The sequence below is a fragment of the Mandrillus leucophaeus genome, unplaced genomic scaffold (assembly GCF_000951045.1).
Source record: "Mandrillus leucophaeus isolate KB7577 unplaced genomic scaffold, Mleu.le_1.0 Scaffold55, whole genome shotgun sequence".
NCBI lineage: Eukaryota > Metazoa > Chordata > Mammalia > Primates > Cercopithecidae > Mandrillus > Mandrillus leucophaeus.
In genome coordinates this window covers 4,049,011-4,066,518 of record NW_012105919.1, presented here as the reverse complement: position 1 = coordinate 4,066,518, position 17,508 = coordinate 4,049,011, and the positions used below count along the sequence as shown (strand labels likewise).

The window sequence follows — 17,508 nt, the reverse complement described above, 5'->3', positions numbered from 1 at the left end:
TATTCAAGCATTCAGACATTCCTTCATTTACCACCATCCTCTTTAAAACTGTGCACCCCCACATACTTTCCCCTCTCTCCTTCCCCGCTCCATTTTCTCCGTCAGATATACTTCACATTCTACCCATTTATGTTGGTTTCTGTCCATCTCCCCCTCGCTAGCATGTAATAGCCACAAGGTCAGGATTTTGTTTTATTTACTGCTGTATCCCCAGCACCTGCACACAGCAGGTGCTCCAGCGATATTTGTTGAATGAATGAATGAATGAATTCATTAGGTCACAAATGGATGCATTTTTAAAAAAATTCATTCACACTTTGTGCTCATCCCTGTATTGGTCCATTCCTTCATTTGCTTATTTGTTATTTTCATTCATCTGTTTGTTTCATTTGTTACTTCCTTCAACAAACACCTGCTGACTGCCAGGTGGGCCCCTGTCATAAAGGAGGGCACTGAGGCTTTACTCCCAACCACAGCTTCGTGTTTGCCAAAGCTCTGCGTGCTCCCCTGAGAGCAAGGCTCCACAGGAAACTCCGGGCTAACCAGAGATAACCTAAGGTCCAGGCTGCAGGACTTCTCAGAGCCTTTAGCCCGCTCTGTGTCTTGGGACTGATGAAGTGAGTCTTTTGCTGGGTTCATTTGGCACACCTGCAGAAACACTGCACACTTGACTGCTCCTCAACTGTGGGCAAGTCCCTTCAACCTCCCCAGGCCTCAGTGGCCCCATCTCAAAAAGAGTGGTGATCATCCATGACCCACCCCTTCCCTCTCACACAGGGTTTAGGGGAGGAGTGAGTGAGAACAGCCGCAGAGGGTCTGGATGGGACGCCAGGGCTGGGAGGCAGACAGACCTCACTTCAAGTCCTGACTTTCTGACTTTCCAGCTCTGTGACTGTGCGTAGGCAACTCAACATCTTTGGGCCCCAGTTTTCTCATCTTGAAAATGGGCACAAGCAGACATGCAATAAAAGACTGCTGCATTGCCAGCTATCGCAACAGTGGCTTGTGGGATTGCTAAGAGGATCCATTGAGATAAATACCGTGTCTACTCTGATGATTCCAAAATCTGCCATCTTCAGCCCCATCTTCTCCCCTGGGAGCCAGGTTCATGACCCTTCCCTGGAGAGGTCTAACAGACACCTTGAACTCAGCTCTGCTCTCCCCTGCCCCAAACCTGCTCCTCCCGAAGTCTTCACATCACAATTCCTGGCAGCTCCCGCCCTTCCGGATGCTCTTCCTTGGACCCCCAAACCTTGGTCTCATCCTTGACTTCCTACCTCATACCCCACCTCCAATCTGTCCGTAAATCCAGTCATCTCCACCTTCAAACACACACACATCTGACCACTGCTCCCCACTGCACTCACACCACCCAGTCCACGCCATGTTCTCTCTCCTGCCTGGACCATTGCAGTAGACTCATGACTGGCCTCTGATACTACCCTTACCTCTGTAATCCATTTCCCACACCGCAGCCAGGGGGATCCTACTCAATGCAAGTCAGATCACATCCTTCCTCTCCTCAAGATCCTCCTGGGCTTCTGCTCACTTGGAGTAAAAGCCAAAGTCCTTGCCATGACCTACAATGAAACCCCACATTGTGGGGTCCTGTCCTCCTCTGACATTGCCTACCTCCCCCTGTCACTCACTCCATTCCAGCCACCCTGGCCTCCTTGCTGTTCCTCAAATACACCAGGCACTGTCCAGCCTCAGGGCCTTCTCACTGGCTGGAATATGACCTCACCATTCCCATATGTTCTCATCGTTTCCTCCCTTCTTTCTTACAGGTGTGTGTTCAAACATCTAAAACATCTAAAAATGCAGCCCTCCTATTGCTGTCCTCTGAGCTTGCTTTATTTTCCTTCCTGGCACTTGGCATTACCTGAATACATACATATATATATGGAGAGAGAGAGAGTCTTGCTCTGTCACCCAGTCTGGAGTGCAGTGGCGTGATCTCGGCTCACTGCAACCTCCACCTCCCAGGTTCAAATGATTCTCCTGCCTCAGACTCCCGAGTAGCTGGGATTACAGGTATGTCTCACTCAGCTAATTTTTTTGCATTTTTAGTAAAGATGGGGTTTCACCATGTTGGCCAGGCTGGTCTCGAACTCCTGACCTCAGGTGATCCAGTTGCCTCAGCCTCCCAAAGTGCTGGGATTACAGGTGTGAGCCACTGAGCCAGGCAAGATGTATTAATCTACATGCATTCTTTACACTGCGTATCCTCACTCTAGGCTGTCAGCCGTGAAGTCAGGGATCTTGTCTGCTTTGCTCACTCTTGTACTCCCAGCACCTGGCACAGTCCTTGCACACAGTAGGCCCTCAATACCTAGAAGGCGTTTCCATTGTTAATTGGCATCTTCCTTGGGTGCCTGGCCCAGGGATCTGCAATCGGATAGGGGAACTCAGACTGTTCCGCACTGGTGTGTCTCTACTCAGGGCTGAAAGAGCTTGTCCTCTGCCCTCTCCTCTGTTAGACTCACAAGGGCTACAGACTAGCCGTGTGCCCTGCCAACTGGACAGGCCCCGACAGCTGGAGAAATCGAGGCATGGAGCTATGGCTGTTGATATGAGAGGGGCGGGGTTGAAGAGGTGGAGAGGTTGGACTGGCAGCCCAGCCCCAGGAAATAAGGTCCCTGGGGCCTATCATGTTCCAGCCAATCAGACAAAAACTTCCCCTGCACCTCTGGGGCAGCCTCACTCTGATGCCTGATTTATCATTTTAATTGAGTGTGTGCAGATTGATTTCTTCCCTGGTGATGGGGCTTCCTCCACAGCAGGCCCGGGAGGGGATGCGTTAGAGAGAAAACCCTGGATCCTGCTCCCACCTGCTCTTGTGTGCTGGTCTTCCCCTCTTAGGGTCTCGGTTTCCCCACCTGCAAACTGAGGGGTTGTGGTGACTGATCTTCAAGGCTGATGTGCATGAAGTACCACCATGGAGCTCCTGGTGAGGGGAAGGCAGTGTATGACCTGAAAAATGTACAGGATAGGAAGGGAAGCAATGGGAACCCGCCTTATTTAACTTCCCCTGTGTGCCAAGTCCTGAGCTCGGCAGGGGAGGGGCCAGGATAGGAGGTGCAGAGTGAAGTGATTCAAACAACTCAGAAGTCTCTGAGGTCGAGCCAGGTGCAGTGGCTCACTCCTGTAATCCCAACACTTTGGGAAGCTGAGGCAGGTGGGTCATCTGAGGTCAGGAATTCGAGACCAGTCTGGCCCACATGGTGAAACTCCCCACCTCTACTAAAAACTACAAACATTAGCCAGGCGTGGTGGTACATGCCTGTAATCCCAGTTACTCAGGAGGCTGAGGCATGAGAATCGCTTGAACCTGGGAGGCAGAGGTTGCAGTGAGCCAAGACTGCGCTATTGCACTCCAGCCTGGGCAGCAAAGCGAGACTCTGTCTCCAAAAAAAAAAAAAAATCTCTCAGGTCTTGTACAAAAACTGGCTGGCACCACACATAGCCTCAGTGCCCTTATCTATAAAATAGATATAAAATGGGGTATCTATAAAAAATACCCCAAAGAATTACTGGGGGAACAAAATTAGATAATGCATAGGCAAAGATGCTTAGCAGAACACTTAGCATTTAGTAAGCACTCAATGAATATAGCTACAATGGCTGATATTACGTACGTTACCCACACTCATCCTCCCCCAGCCCTTGTTCACTTGGCGAACTCCTATTTACCCAACAAAGCCCTCCATGTGCTCATCTCCTCCAACACGGGCTTCTCTGTTCTGTTGCTATAGTTGGCAAACGCAGCAGTCTTTTATTGCGTGTCTGTCCTCACACTGTCATTATTTGTTTTTGTTCTTAGTCATTCTCATTGGTAGATGATTTTTGGGAGGACAAAGACTACTAGGTCAAATACACAACTATGTTTCGAGCACCAGGCACAAAGGCTGGTACAAAGAAGGCATCTGCAACCAAGACGGGCAACCTACTTGGCACTTGGAGGAGTGGGAAAGAGGAAACTTTGGGCTTGATGGAGAGGGAGTGGCGATTGGAGACCAAGCAGCCCCCAGGGTGGAGGCCAAGCGTCGAGGGGTCCCTGGGGAGGACCCTCAGGCCGGGAGGAGGATTCTCAACGTCAACATTGGCCAGCTCTGCAGCAAAGGACTCTGGGAGCTCGTCAGGGCCAGCTAGCCCAGGCCTCCCTCTCTCCAGGGCTCTATTTACCAGGTATCGATTTTCCTGCCTGTTTACTGGTAGTTATTAAAGGCTGTGTCCCTGGAGTCCTTTTGAAACAAGATTGGAACCTGGAGAGCGGGAGTAATTAGGGCAGCTGCTGTCCTCCCCGCTGGGCCCTGCACCCTGCAGCGCCCGCCGCTGCCCGCCTGCCCATCCGTCCGCCTCTCCGGCCCAGGCTGGCCGCGGACCAGGCCGAGGGGGTGGGCAGCTGGTTCCCTGGTGACCTGCCTGGACTTCGATCTCAAGATTTCCAAGGGAGCAGTGGTGGAAATGCTCCTTCTCCTCCGCAGTGGCCGTGGCCTAGATTTTCAGCCAGAACAATGGGTCTAAGAAGGGGCTGGAGTTTCTTCAGCCTGGGAGAGAGGCTGGGCCTCAGGCTGGTGGCCCGGAGCAGAACACACCCCACTCTGGGCTTCAGGGCACCCTTCTGTGCGGGCCACACGGCCTGGGTCCCCCAGGCAGTTAGAGGCCTATGACAAACACGGCTCCGTGCCTCGGCCTGTTTTTGCGTCTCTGCCTTTGTTGTCTTCCCTTTCCCTCCCTAGTTGCTTAAAAATGTTTGGCAGAAAAATTCCAGGCTTCTTCCAGCTGCACCGGAGAAAGGGGCTTTGGTCAGTGTCAGCTGGAGCACTGCACAAGCCGGGCCCCCGAGACCGGGTGTGGAGGCGGCCATAGCCACAGCAGCCAGTGACTGCTTCATGCCTGGGGCAGTGACAGGGTGATAGCGGGATGGAGAGAGACAGAGAGAGACACACATGATCGAAGAGACTGTCAGAGACAGGCCAAGGCCAACATGGGAAACTGAAGCAGATACAAAGAGAGCTGGAGTCAGAGACAGAACTAGCTTGAGAGATGAAAAGAAAGGGAAGCTGGAAACCTAGAGGCTGAGACCATCATGGAGAATCAGGGAAACTAAGGCTAGCATTTATTGAGCACCTACTGTATGGCACATGCTGCACGCAGCAATCTCCTTGCACTCACTCATTTCATCCTCACACCATTGCTTCCAGGGAGGGACCAGGACTATTTCCATTTTACAGATGAGGAAACTGAGGCCCGGAGAGGTGAACTCTTGGGAGGGTGAGAGCAGAGGGCTGGGAATAATGCCACACTCGTGGAGTAAAGGCAGGCCCAGGTTGGACTGGTTCCAAGGGATTCAGCCTAACCAAGTGGTAGCACAGCCTAGGATACTTTCAGCGATGGAGAGCTCACTACTTCAGCTTTACCTTCCGTTGTTTAGCCATGTGAGGTTTTTGCCCTAGAGCATGGTCCCGATCTGACGCCGCTGCCTAGAGGTGGGTATGTGGCTGCCTCAGCCCCCACGTCTTAGCCTTAAGAAGCAGCTGACTCTGGAGAAGGGGGAGGGTTCTGAGCCCCTGAGCCTTCCTCATGCCGGTCCCTCAGCTTCTAAATGGTTCCTCTCTGGGCTGGGCCAGCTTCAAGGCCCAGCAGGGAACCCCTCCCTTTGGGGTTGGCTTCCCGGAGGGAAATGATCTCAGTTTGGGGGCACCCAGACCTTGACGGGAAGGGGGCACGTGGGAGGCAGTCATGGGACATCCTGTCGGGCTGGGGGAGTCCCACCACAGGCTGAGGCCTGTAACCGGGGGTTGGGCCGTGGCTGGGCCCCAGTGACAGACTTCACTGAATCCTTCACCAACCCAGAAGTCATAATACTAACAGCCATCCACACTGAAAGAGCACACTTTTCTGCCCCAGGCTGTGTTTAGCTCATTTAAGCTAAAGGGTGTGTTTAGCACCCCTAGGAGGCGGGGGTGTTGTTGGCCCATTTTAGAGGCGAGAAAACAGAGGCACGGAGCAGTTAGGAGCACACCGGATGCCATCTGTGAGTGGTCCAGCCGAAACCCACACAAGGCCACCTCGTTTCATTTGCTGTTCCCTCTGACTTAGTCTCATGAGCCTATGTTCTGGGGAAGGAAACTGAGGCACAGTGGTTGCACGGTAAGTAAGTGACATGGCTGAGGTTCCAACCCCAGATTGCTACTTGACCTTCTGGAATAGCCCTTTAGCTGGCATCTGCATGGCTGCTCATCTCTCTCCCACAACAAGGACAACAGCGGCACCCAGCACCTTACCGAATGCTCCGCAGTGCCAGCAACTGTGCTAGGGGCTCACGCATGTCATCTCCCATTCCTCACAGCAGCCCCAGGGGTGTGTGTTAATATTAGCCCCATCGAGCAGATGGGGAGACTGAGGCTCCCTTAGAAGACATGGAAGTCTGGCTGGGGGCACTGGCTGGGCTGGGATTCGAGCCGCAGCCTGTGGATCCAGGTTGCCTCGCCGGCTCCTGCCTCAAGATCGATAACCCCGCAGTGTTCTGTTTCCCTCCAAACTGTCCTCTGGGACTCATCAGGCTAAGCTGTGGCCCATTAGTGGTTTCCTCGTGGTTGAAGCCAACCCAGGTTCTCCAGGGTCTGCTGGAAGCCAGGCCAGGGTGGTGGGGAGATGAGGGGAGGAGAGGGGGTCTGCAGCGCTGCCTAAGGAAGGCGGAGGGGCTGCGTGGCACTCGGAGAGGCTGCCACCTTGGAAGCTGCTGGTAGGCGGAGGCGGGCACTCATATACCATGGGCTTTCTGGTCACCTGGTTTCCCATACACCCAGCAGGGGATTCACATCCCCAGCAAAGCAGGAAGTGGAGGGGGAGGGGACAGAGGGCTGGACAGTCCTCCACCGCCTGAGCCCTCCAAACTGCTCCTTTCTCATCTGTGAAGCGGCATAATTGTAATAATAATACAATAATAATAATAATAAACACTCCCAGAGGGCCTGCTATGTGCCAGGCACTGTTCTAAATGCTTCATGTAAGTCAACTCTTCAGCCACAAAATGACTGGGGCAGGTTGTTGTGATAATAATGATAAACATATGATAATAATGATAACTATTACTATCACTGTCTCGTACAAACACTGAGTGAGGCACAGAGAGGTGAAGCAATTTGCCTGAAGTCCAAAGTCACATAGCTACTAGGCTACTAAGTGAAGACTGAATCTAGCCAGGATTTGAACTTCCCCCACTTCCACTGTTGGCCCTTTGGCCCATGTCACCAGAGTGCTAGCCTGCACTGTTGCAGGGGCCTCCTCTCCCCGTGTCCCCGTGTCTACCCTTTGCAATGTGCAGTGCATTCTCACATGGCAGCCAGAGGGATTTTTCACAGCCTCAAGGCTGTGTCACTCCTCTGCTCAACAGCTATCAATAGCTCCCTAGTGCCCTTAGGAATCAGTCTAAGCTCCTTAGTGTAGCCTCTGAAGCCCATCACAAGCTGTCTGCACAGCCTCACTCTCTAGCCACACCAAAATTCCAGCTATTCTTTGAACACCCCATGTGTGTGGTTATGCCTCTGTATTTGCATATGCTGTTCCATCTCTCTGGAGTGTCCTGCCCGCCCCACCCTATTGGCCTCCCTGCTGAGTTCTTTCTCAATCTTCTGGCTCAGCACAAGCACTCTGTCTTCTTGGAATCTTCTCTGCCATCCTTCGGGCAAACCACTCGCTCCTTGGGGCCGCCAAAGCACCTTGCACCCGCAAGGCTCCCATCAAAGCACATAGCTCACTAGGTGCGGAGGTGTCTGTGTTCCTTCCAGCCTGGCAGCCTCTCCAAGGCTGGGCTGGTTTACAGTCACCTTGGCATCCCTCTGTGGTCAGGAGTGTGGGGAGGTAGGTACTTGCAAAATGTTGGATGAATGAATAACCGAATACATCTGAATGAACCTAACTGAATGCTGCTCATGACGAGGCTGGAGACTGCAAGCTGGGCAGATATGGTTTTGTTCTGGCTCATATGCTATTTGCATTTTTAAAATAGTGACCAATATTTATTCATTTATTTATTTATTTATTTGAGACAGGATCTCACTCTGTTGCCCAGGGTGGATTGCAGTGATGCCATCATCGCTCACTGCAGCCTGCACCTCCTGGTCTCAAGCAATCCTCCAGCCTCAGTCTCCTGAGTAGCTGGGATCACAGGTGTGTGCCATCACGTCCAGCTAATTTTTTTTCATTTTTATTTGGTAGAGATGGGGTCTCACTACATTGCTCAGGCTGGTGTTAAACTCCTGTGCTCAAGTGATCCTTCTGCCTCAGCCTCCCAAAGTGCCAGGATTCCAGGCATGAGCCACTTCAGTCGGCCTCACATTTAAAAATCGGGGCAGACTCACACCAGTCCAGATTTCAGAAATCCGCAGATATCCAAGGGTGGGGCCACAACGATTGGCCTCCTTGGCAACAGTGAGCAGGAGCTGAGTTATGCTGGCCCCATTCATGCCTTCAAGTATTTACTGAGCACCTGCTGCGTACCAGGCACTGGAGAGCAAGACAGTTAAAAAACCTCTGCCTTCCCAGACACTGCACACACTTCTATTAGTTCCCCAGGCCCTGTAAGCATCTGAATTTGCAGCCTTTGTGTAGATGGGTAAGCTGAGCTGCAGAGAGAAACTTGGGCAAGATCACCTGGCAAATTAAAGACAGGTCTTGGACCCAGGCTCCCTGACTGTCATTTCCACAGGGCCAGGTGAGTAACACCTTGGAACGAATGAACCTTTGTTCCCTAGAACAGAGGAAGCTGGGGAGGGCAATGCTTACCCCAGCCAAGCGGAGGGCCCTGGGAAGGTGGTATTCCAGGTAAACTCTGCGCTTCCTCTTGCCGTGCTCTGCTTGCAGTTGGAGGGGGAGGGGACAAAGGCCCAGTCGGTCATCCGGACAAGAGGTGGCTGTGCTGCAGCTGCTGGCAGGACTGTCCTGGCAGCCTCCTTTGATTGCCTCGTCCTTTGTTCTGCATCTCAGGGTGCTCAGCTCCAGGGCCCAGTGCCAGACTCCCTCATGCACCCCGTCACCGGCCTGCCACTGCTGTCTGTGCAGGCAGCAGTAGCAGCCTGGAGCAGCTCCAGAGGGATGATGGAAGGAGCCCAGAGAGGGAGAGGCGCTTGGCCAGGGTGGCCGAGCAAGGACACAACCATGCGGGACCTGGAGGAGACTCAGTTCCTAGCCCGGCAGCTCCTGGGCCCCAGGAGGGGGACAATCCTATATGCTGGTGGGGGACAATCCAAGGTGGGGGACAATCCTATATGCTGGGACTTCCTTGGCGCCTAGCCTCCTGTATCACACCCATCATCACCCCACCTCTTACCCCCAGAACAGAAGCACGTTGAGGGCAGGGATTTGTGTCTGTCCTGTTGATTGTGACATTCCTGGTGCCCGGACAGTGCCTGGCACACAGTAGGTGCTCATGAAATTCCTGATGAATGAATGAATAGTGACCACAGTCACACGAGTTCGGTACTATCATCAGGTCCATATTACAGGTGAGGAAACAGAGGCTCAGAGGCTCAGGGAGAGAGTGTGGTTTACTTAAGGTCAAAGTCTTTTTTTTTTTTTTTTTTTTTGAGACGGAGTCTCACTCGGTCGCCCAGGCTGGAGTGCAGTGGCGCAATCTCAGCTCACTGGCTCTCTGCTACCTCCACCCCCCGGGTTCAAGTGATTCTCCTGCTTCAGCCTCCTGTAGCTGGCATTACAGGTGTCCACCATCATGCCCATCTAACTTTTGTATTTTTAGTAGAGATGGGGTTTTATCATGTTGGCCAGGCTGGTCTTGAACTCCTGATCTCAGGTGATCCACCCGCCTTGACCTCCCAAAGTGCTGGAATTATAGACGTGAGCCACCACACCTGGCCTACACACCCCACGATTCTTAGTAAGCAGCTGGTACTGGGACGGGAACCCACAGCCCGGCCCTCACCAGCAGCATCCCCCAAGGCAGCTGGTTCCAGGTTTCAGGCCCCGTGTCCTCAGTTGATGTCAGCCAGAGGCAGCTAGGGGCTGGTGGGGGTGTCTATGTCAACCCAGAGGCTGGGTGGGCTCAGGGGGGGTGACTACCTAAGGGCCTGGAGCTGTCCTGGGGACTGGCTACCACTGGTTGTGATTCCAGAGCCAGGTGGAAGGATGGAGGCCCAGGGAGAGAGACAAAGGTGGTGGGCGGAGGCCCGGGAGCACCCCAGGCACCCCCATGCCCCAAGAACATCACACTGGGGAGAGAGTTAGGGACCCCAGCCCCATTGCCTACTGCCTGAATGGGCACTTGGAGCCACTGTGAGCAGTTCTGCTCCATCCCCTTGGCCTCCCCATGGCCTCCCCCTCCTGGCCCCTCCTCATCACTCTCTAATCACGCTCTCCATCATCTCCCCTCCCATCCCCTCACCCTTCACTCCTTACCACCTTCTTCACCATCCCCTCCACAGCCCTGCTACCTGTCACTTCTGCATCACCTCCCCCACTCTAGCCCCCACACTTCCCATCACAGCTTCCATCTCCTCCTTCCTCTCCAGGTCAGACTCCACAGCTCCTTTGGAAGGATGAGCCGGGGGATGGGAGGAAGCGGGAGAGGAGGAGGGAGGGAAGAAGGAGGAAAAAGGGGTCAGGGGAGGAGAGGGAGAGGGAGAGAGCGGCGAGGGGGGTCTGTCCCGGGCATCCCCACCCCCAGCCCGGAAGGCGTGGGCAGGTTGCTGATGGTGCTGTCCAAGGTACTCGGTGGCCTGGGCGAGCCTGGGAAGGTCCCTGCCCACCCAGCTGCAGACCTGGATCTGATCTCAGATCCACCTCTTCCCAGTGTGGGCAGGTGGCTCCCCACCCTCTGAGCTTCAGCTTTACTATGTGTAAAAGGGGGTGACGCCTGCTGACTGGGTGAAGGGAACCCAGACAGACTGTAGGAAGTGCCTGAGGCTGCCCCTGCCCCACCTGCTCCAGCTCCAAGGGCCCATGATTAATGAGGCTGGTCCTGCGGTGTGGCTGTGAGTCCCCTGGGGCCTGGCTGCTAAAGGGCAGCAGCTGGCAGCCCAGCCTGCCAGGCCCCAGTGGGCCCCAAGAGGCCTCCTCTACCCATCCCCTATCTCCCATCACAGCCTCCCTCTGCCACCCAGGCCTGAGACCCTCCTCCAGGACCCTGCTGAAGGACCCCTGCTGTTTCCTCTACCTGGAAGTGTTCCTCCCATCATTCTATTTACCTAAACCACACACTCTCAAAGGATTCCTCCTCCAGGAAGTCCTCCTTTCAGAGGCTCCAGGCATACACTGTGCATATCCTATGGCTGAAGGCGCCCTGCATCTCCCTAGTGAGGCATATAAATCTTTTTCTTCCTTGAGCATGAGTGCTTACTACGTGCAAAGTTGTATCCTCCATGCTTTTACCTACATATCGCATTTAATCCTCATGACAACCCTCCCAGCTAGGGACTATTCTTATCCCCATTTTACAGAGGAGGAAACAAACTCAGAGAGGTTAAGGAATTTGCCCATGGTCACACAGCCAGCAAGGGGTCAAGCTGGGTTTTAGTTCTGTATCTGTTGTCCTGATGAGTCAGAGGGTTCAAAGGCTATTCCCATGATATGCATTTGTCTTCACCTTCACTAGACTCTGAAATTGATCTGAAGTGGATAGATTAGACTCTGAAATGCATTATGTCCTTCTGTCTGAGTCCCCAAGACCCATCCCAGGACCTGGTACTGCGAAGCCACCAATGACTACCAAATACGAGCGATGAATTTATAGTTTCAAAACAGCTTCTGGAGTTAGCTGAGCAGCCAGAGACCATGGGTCTGCAATGGTGGAAATACAGACAGTGTGACTGGTGGTTGGGGAGACACCCACATGTGGATTAGCTGGACCTGCTGCTACCAGAGATGGACCGCTCCCTGCCCCTACACATAATCTTTCTTGCTCCTGGCATCACAGCCAGCCTTAGTCTCCAGTGAGGAGGCTGGAGAGAGGGTCCCAAAGGGTCCTGTAACCAGGAGCTGAGCCCTGGAGGCCTCCAGGGTAGTGCAGGCTGTCCCTGCCTTGGGCTAGACTCCGACAACAAGCCCCAAGAGCGCTCTCAAGAGAGAAGGGGGAGGGGGTTCTCTCAGCCCTCACATTAAATGTCACCTTGTTTTCTATCCCTAAGGCCTGTCTGGGAGGCCTGGGCTCTAGCTTAGGACTGGTAGGCTGTGTGACCTTGGGGAAATCACTCACCCTCTCTGGGCCTCACTGTCCCCAGTTGGTGTCTAAATTCCGGAGGTGCTTTCCCTGGTGATGGGAAAAGCTCCTCCCATCTGGGTGGTAACAGCCTAAGGGGCTCCAGCCTAAGTGTCCTCAGATAGTGCTTACTTTCAGGGCAGGGGCCAGGGCTGAGTGAAGCTCAAGGTTTCCGGGGAAGGAGGCAGGCTGGAAGATCCTGGAACCAGCCAGCACCTGCCACTCCAACCTGTCGGCCAGCTTGGGGGCACCAGAAAAGGCCAGGCTTGCAGCCTCGGATATGGCATCTGTGGATGGTCCCCAGCTGGCCTCCCTCAGCCTCAGCTTTCCCATCAGCAGAGTGGGCAGGAGGCTGCCATGCACCCCTCCAGGAGCACATGGAGAGCGACATGGGAGATACCAGGCAGATAGGTGCCCCTCCCCAGCTCTAGCCATACGAGGCCATACGAGTGAGCTGGGAGCTGCTGTAGAAGTGGCTGAGTCGCACCTCTGTCCAGCTGTGTGCACTGGGTGGGAAATTTAGGGTCTGGGTGAGGCGGCTGTCCCAGTGGCAGGGGATGTAAATGATCCCCCAGGGACGTTGTGGCCTCTTCTCTGGGAGCAGAAAGCCAATCTCAAACCTTTCCCCCACTGCCGGTGGCAGCCAACCCCTCACCCCAAGACCCCGATGGCTCCTGGGCCCGGCCCAGCCACCAGCTGAGCACTCCTTGGCCTTGGGCTTCCCATATGTGGCAATCTTTGTCTGTGGGAGGGACGGTTGGAGACAGAGGGAAATGAAGAAAGAAAGCTTTGAGGGAAACCGGGCACTTGGCTCAGTACTGCAAAGCGAGCAAGCCACCCATCCCTCGCCCAGCTCTGACTCTCCCTCCAGCCCTCTGCCTGGGACACCACTGTGATGGATCTAACATCATCCAGCTCAGGGTCACAGCATCAGGCCTCCCCGTGGAGGGGCCCCGGTTTCCAGTCCAGACTCTGGGCTCTGGACCTAGAGGGCTTCAAAGGGAACCTCACCCCCTGCAGGGAGCAGTGAAAACAGCCCAGCAGGGGAAAGGTGAGGGGGCACCGGCTGAACAAACAGCAGCTCCCGTGGGGCCAGAGCCTGGCCTCTCCCCTGTGGCCCCAGCCTGACACCTGGGCTTTCTTCCGCTGGCTGCACTGCACGAGAGGCACATACACAGGGCATGTGTGTGTCAGCATTGTGTGAGCAGGCTGGTGCTGTGTGTGTACGCACACGCACGTGTACCTTGGTACACACCACGAGGCGTGGAGAAGCCATGCTGGGTGTTCCATGGCACCAGCACGGTCTTACCCCATGCTCAGGTTAAGAACATGTGAGGGCAGGGGTCAGTGACCTGCAGCACACAGGTCAAATCCACCCACCATCTGCTATTGTGCAGCTCAGAAAGTAAGAATGGCTTTTACATTTTTTAATGGTTGGCGCGGGGGAAAGAAAATTTTTATGACCTGTGAAAAAGATATGAAATTCAAATTTCTGTGTCCACAACTAGTTTGATTAGAACACAGCCACACTCATTCACTTACATATCATCTATGCTGCTTTTCTGCTCTGATAGAGTTGAATAGTTACAACAGAGACTGTGGGTCCCACAAAGCTTAAAAGACTTATTATCTGACGCGATCAGAAAAAAATCAGCCAGCTTCTGTATTGGGAAACTAGCAAAGCTAGGGTAGTCTCCCCCCAAAATTAAAGTTCAGCTTCAATGAACATATGGAGAATTTTACAATTAGAAAATCTAGACAGAAGCTTGTGTTGATTTCATCACATACACATGAGTTTTGGGTTTTACAGCATTATGTTGGAGTGTGTGTGTGTGTGTGTGTGTGTGTATGAAATATAATATTTTCAAGATTCACGGCCGGGCACGGTGGCTCACACCTGTAATGCCAGCACATTGGGAGGCCGAGGTGGGTGGATCACTTGAGGCCAGGAGTTCAAGACCAGCTTGGCCAACATGGGGAAACCCCATCTCTACTAAAAATACAGAAATTAGCTGGGTGTGGTATGTGGTAGCTTGCCTGTAATGCCAGCTACTTGGGAGGCTGAAGCACGAGAATCACTTGAACCCGGGAGGCAGAGGTTGCAGTAAGCCGAGTGCTCTAGCCTGGGTGACAGAGTGAAATACTGTCTCAAAAAAAGAAAAAAAAAAAAAGATGTAAGATCTCTTGCTGGTCTCTCATACACACAGTGGTGAACCCGTGCTACGTGCACAGTAGATAATTCGTTGATGTTTGTGGGATAAAGTCAGCCAGATTCTCTCTGTCAATCTGAGAACGCTGCTGGAGAAGTGATGCTCTCACCCATTTCATGGATGTGGAAACAGATCTGGAGAGGCCTGAGGTCACACCACTGGCACTCGGGTTTGCTCCCTGCCGGTTGAGGCTGTTTCCCAGTCCGTTACCAATGAGGACAAGACGTCCTTTCTTGAGATTGTTTTGCTCCTGGGTAAAGCGGGGGAAAAACCCTCACATGTCTGGTGAGGAAGCCTCTTGCCCTACTCTCCAGCAGATTCCTAGGCAGCCGAGGTCTCCTGCCAATCGCGATAGGTTTCCAGGCCTTCCTCCCTCTCTGGTTGGGGTGGGAGGGGTTCCTGGCAGGCTCCCAGGAGTCCATTTAGGAATGAGTGTTTTTTTTTCCCTTTTCCGGCAAACAGGGGGCAGGTGTGGAGTGAACAGCTCTGGGGAGGGGGTGAGGGGAAGTGACCGGAGCTGAACTTCTGGGGGATCCAGTGAGGCTGAACCATAAAAGGGGTACTATTGAGAGAATGAGGCCTGATGAAAGGGGAGTGTGCAAGTCTGGGTACTCGGGAACATAAGGGAATGCTAGGAATAGAAATGGGGGTCCCCCCAAAGATAAGAGGATCAAAGGTAAAGTTGCCAACGTGGCAGCCCTGTGGGGAGTCTGTCCCTGCTTCTAAGGACCCCGGCGCCCATCCCCCACCCAGCTAGGTCCTGGAGGATCGCTACACCCAGCATTAGCTCTGAACCTGCAGAACAGCAGACCTCCTAGCAAGCAGTGATGTCCACCCACTTCTGCCCTCACAGCCCTGCCCTCTACCCCTAGGAGAAAAGAGAACGGGGCGGGCAAGGTGCAACACTTCCCATTCCTCCGTCAGGTCCTTGGTGCCTCTCTGGAAGAATGCGCACATGGAGCTAATGATGACTTCGACTCTCTGGATCAAATTCAAAGTTCTTTGCATGGCTGTCCAGGCCTGTACATCTGGCCCTTGCTCAGCTGCGTCTTGCTCCATCTTCCCCTTGGTGGGAGATGCATCCCAAACAGAACGGACTTAAATGTCCTCTGCTCCTTCCCACCCCAGGGCCTTCGCACTGGCTGTGCCCTCTGCCAGGGACACTGGCGCCCTCACTCATTCTTCAGATCTCTGTTCAAACATCACTTTCTCAGGCTAGCCTTCCCTGAGTACCTCTGGGCCGGGTTTAGTTCATGCTTTCAGATCTGCCACTGATTGTCTCTGCGGTGGTATGTTTGCTTGCTTCCTGACCACACCGGGACCTTTGGCGTAGGTCCTCCAGCAGAAAACCTCGACTGATGACTCTGTCTTGCTCCCTGCTGTACTCCAGTGCTTCGCACAGAAATGGACACACAGCAGAGATCAATAAATAATCATATGATGGAATGCACAAACAATTGGCACCACCAGTGATGGTGGTCAATGCCTGGAGTTACGGAAACATAGATGTACTAATCTGTACCATCCATAAGCCATTTGTTATGAATTCACCTGTGTTTCTAGACATGGTAAGCACCCTGTGGGTACCAAGCAATGTTCTAGGCTATTGGAACGTCCATTCATTGCAGAAACTTCTATTGGACTGTGCTAGTTAGAAAGGCTGGCCTTCTTTCTAACTAGCATGGTCTAATAGAAGTGTCTGCAATAACGCAATGTTCTGGATCTACACTGGCCCACAAGGTACCACGAGACTCATGTGGCTACAAGCACTTGAAGTGTGGCTAGTGAGACTGAGGAACTGAATTTTACATTTTACTTAGTTTTAATTAATGTAAATTTAAGTAGCCACATGTGGTTGGTGGCTACCGTATTGGTTGGCACAGCTCTAGAGAGGAGAGCACCCTACTAGCCTGGGGTTATTACGTGTGGTTCTGACATCCAGGAATTCGTAGGGACTTCCCCAAACCCCATCAGCTGGTCCTTGGGGGGTCAAACGTGCCAAGGATTTCTAGGCTGCTTCTACACTGCAGGATCCCACCACTCCCCACTGCCGACGAAGCTTGTCACAGGTACCACCGGGCAATGACTCAGGGAGATCTCCCAAACAATGACAAATCTCCAGAACAAAAGAGAGTAGGCCTGAGAGTGGGACTTCATTGTTTTTATCACCATCATCACCTATCACATTACCACCAACACAACCATCAACATCACCATCATTACAACCACAACAGGATCACCAATACCACGAAGTAACATCCACACACAGGGCTACCAGCCACACCACATGGCCACGAAGACTGCCACCAACATCATTTTCTCCATCATCACCACCCCATCACACCACTTCCAGCACCACCACCAACACAACTGTCAATGTCACCAACACCAATGAATTCCAGGGTTAACGCTAGCACTGACATCACCAACACTGCCACGTCACCATCATCCATCCCTCCATTATCACCAAGACCCCACCACCATCAATACTATCACTGAGTCACCACCAACACAACTGCTAACACTGTCTCCTCCATCATTGCCACCCCCCCACCATCAACACCACCAACGCCCCCCATCCCCAATTAATTACCACCAGCAGGACTCCACCCCCCAAACCAACACTTGGAGCCAGTACAGGATACCAGTTAAGAGTTTTGGCTCTGGAATTCAACCACCTGGGTTTAAATGCCAGCTCTGAGTTTAAATCATTCAGCTTCTGGGAGACTCAGTTTCTTCATCTATAAAATGGGACTCATAATAATACAACAATAAACAGACTTACTGCCTGTGATTCTTGGAAAAAATCAAATGAGGAAGTGCATGTGAAGCCCTTATTCTACAATCACATGCTACTGCTATTCTAGATTCTGTGCTCAGTGAGCACCATTTTATTTAATCCTCACTCAGCTGTGAGAGATATTGATCTACCCATTATGCAGATGAGGAAACTGAGGCTCAGAGAGAGGAAGCAACTTGCCCAAGGCCCTACAACTTGCTCAGAGGCTGTACTGGAATCCAAGTCTTAAACTGGACAAGGTTAGACTGCCCTGTTTTTCTGGAGGTGACGCAGGGAGATAG

At 52.9% G+C, this 17,508-nt stretch overlaps 1 protein-coding gene across 1 annotated transcript in view; it reads right to left on the bottom strand.

The window, feature by feature from the left end:
• Positions 1 to 17,508, bottom strand: part of DTX1 (deltex 1, E3 ubiquitin ligase) — a 46,114-nt gene that overhangs the window by 26,544 nt on the left and 2,062 nt on the right. The window lies entirely within an intron of this gene.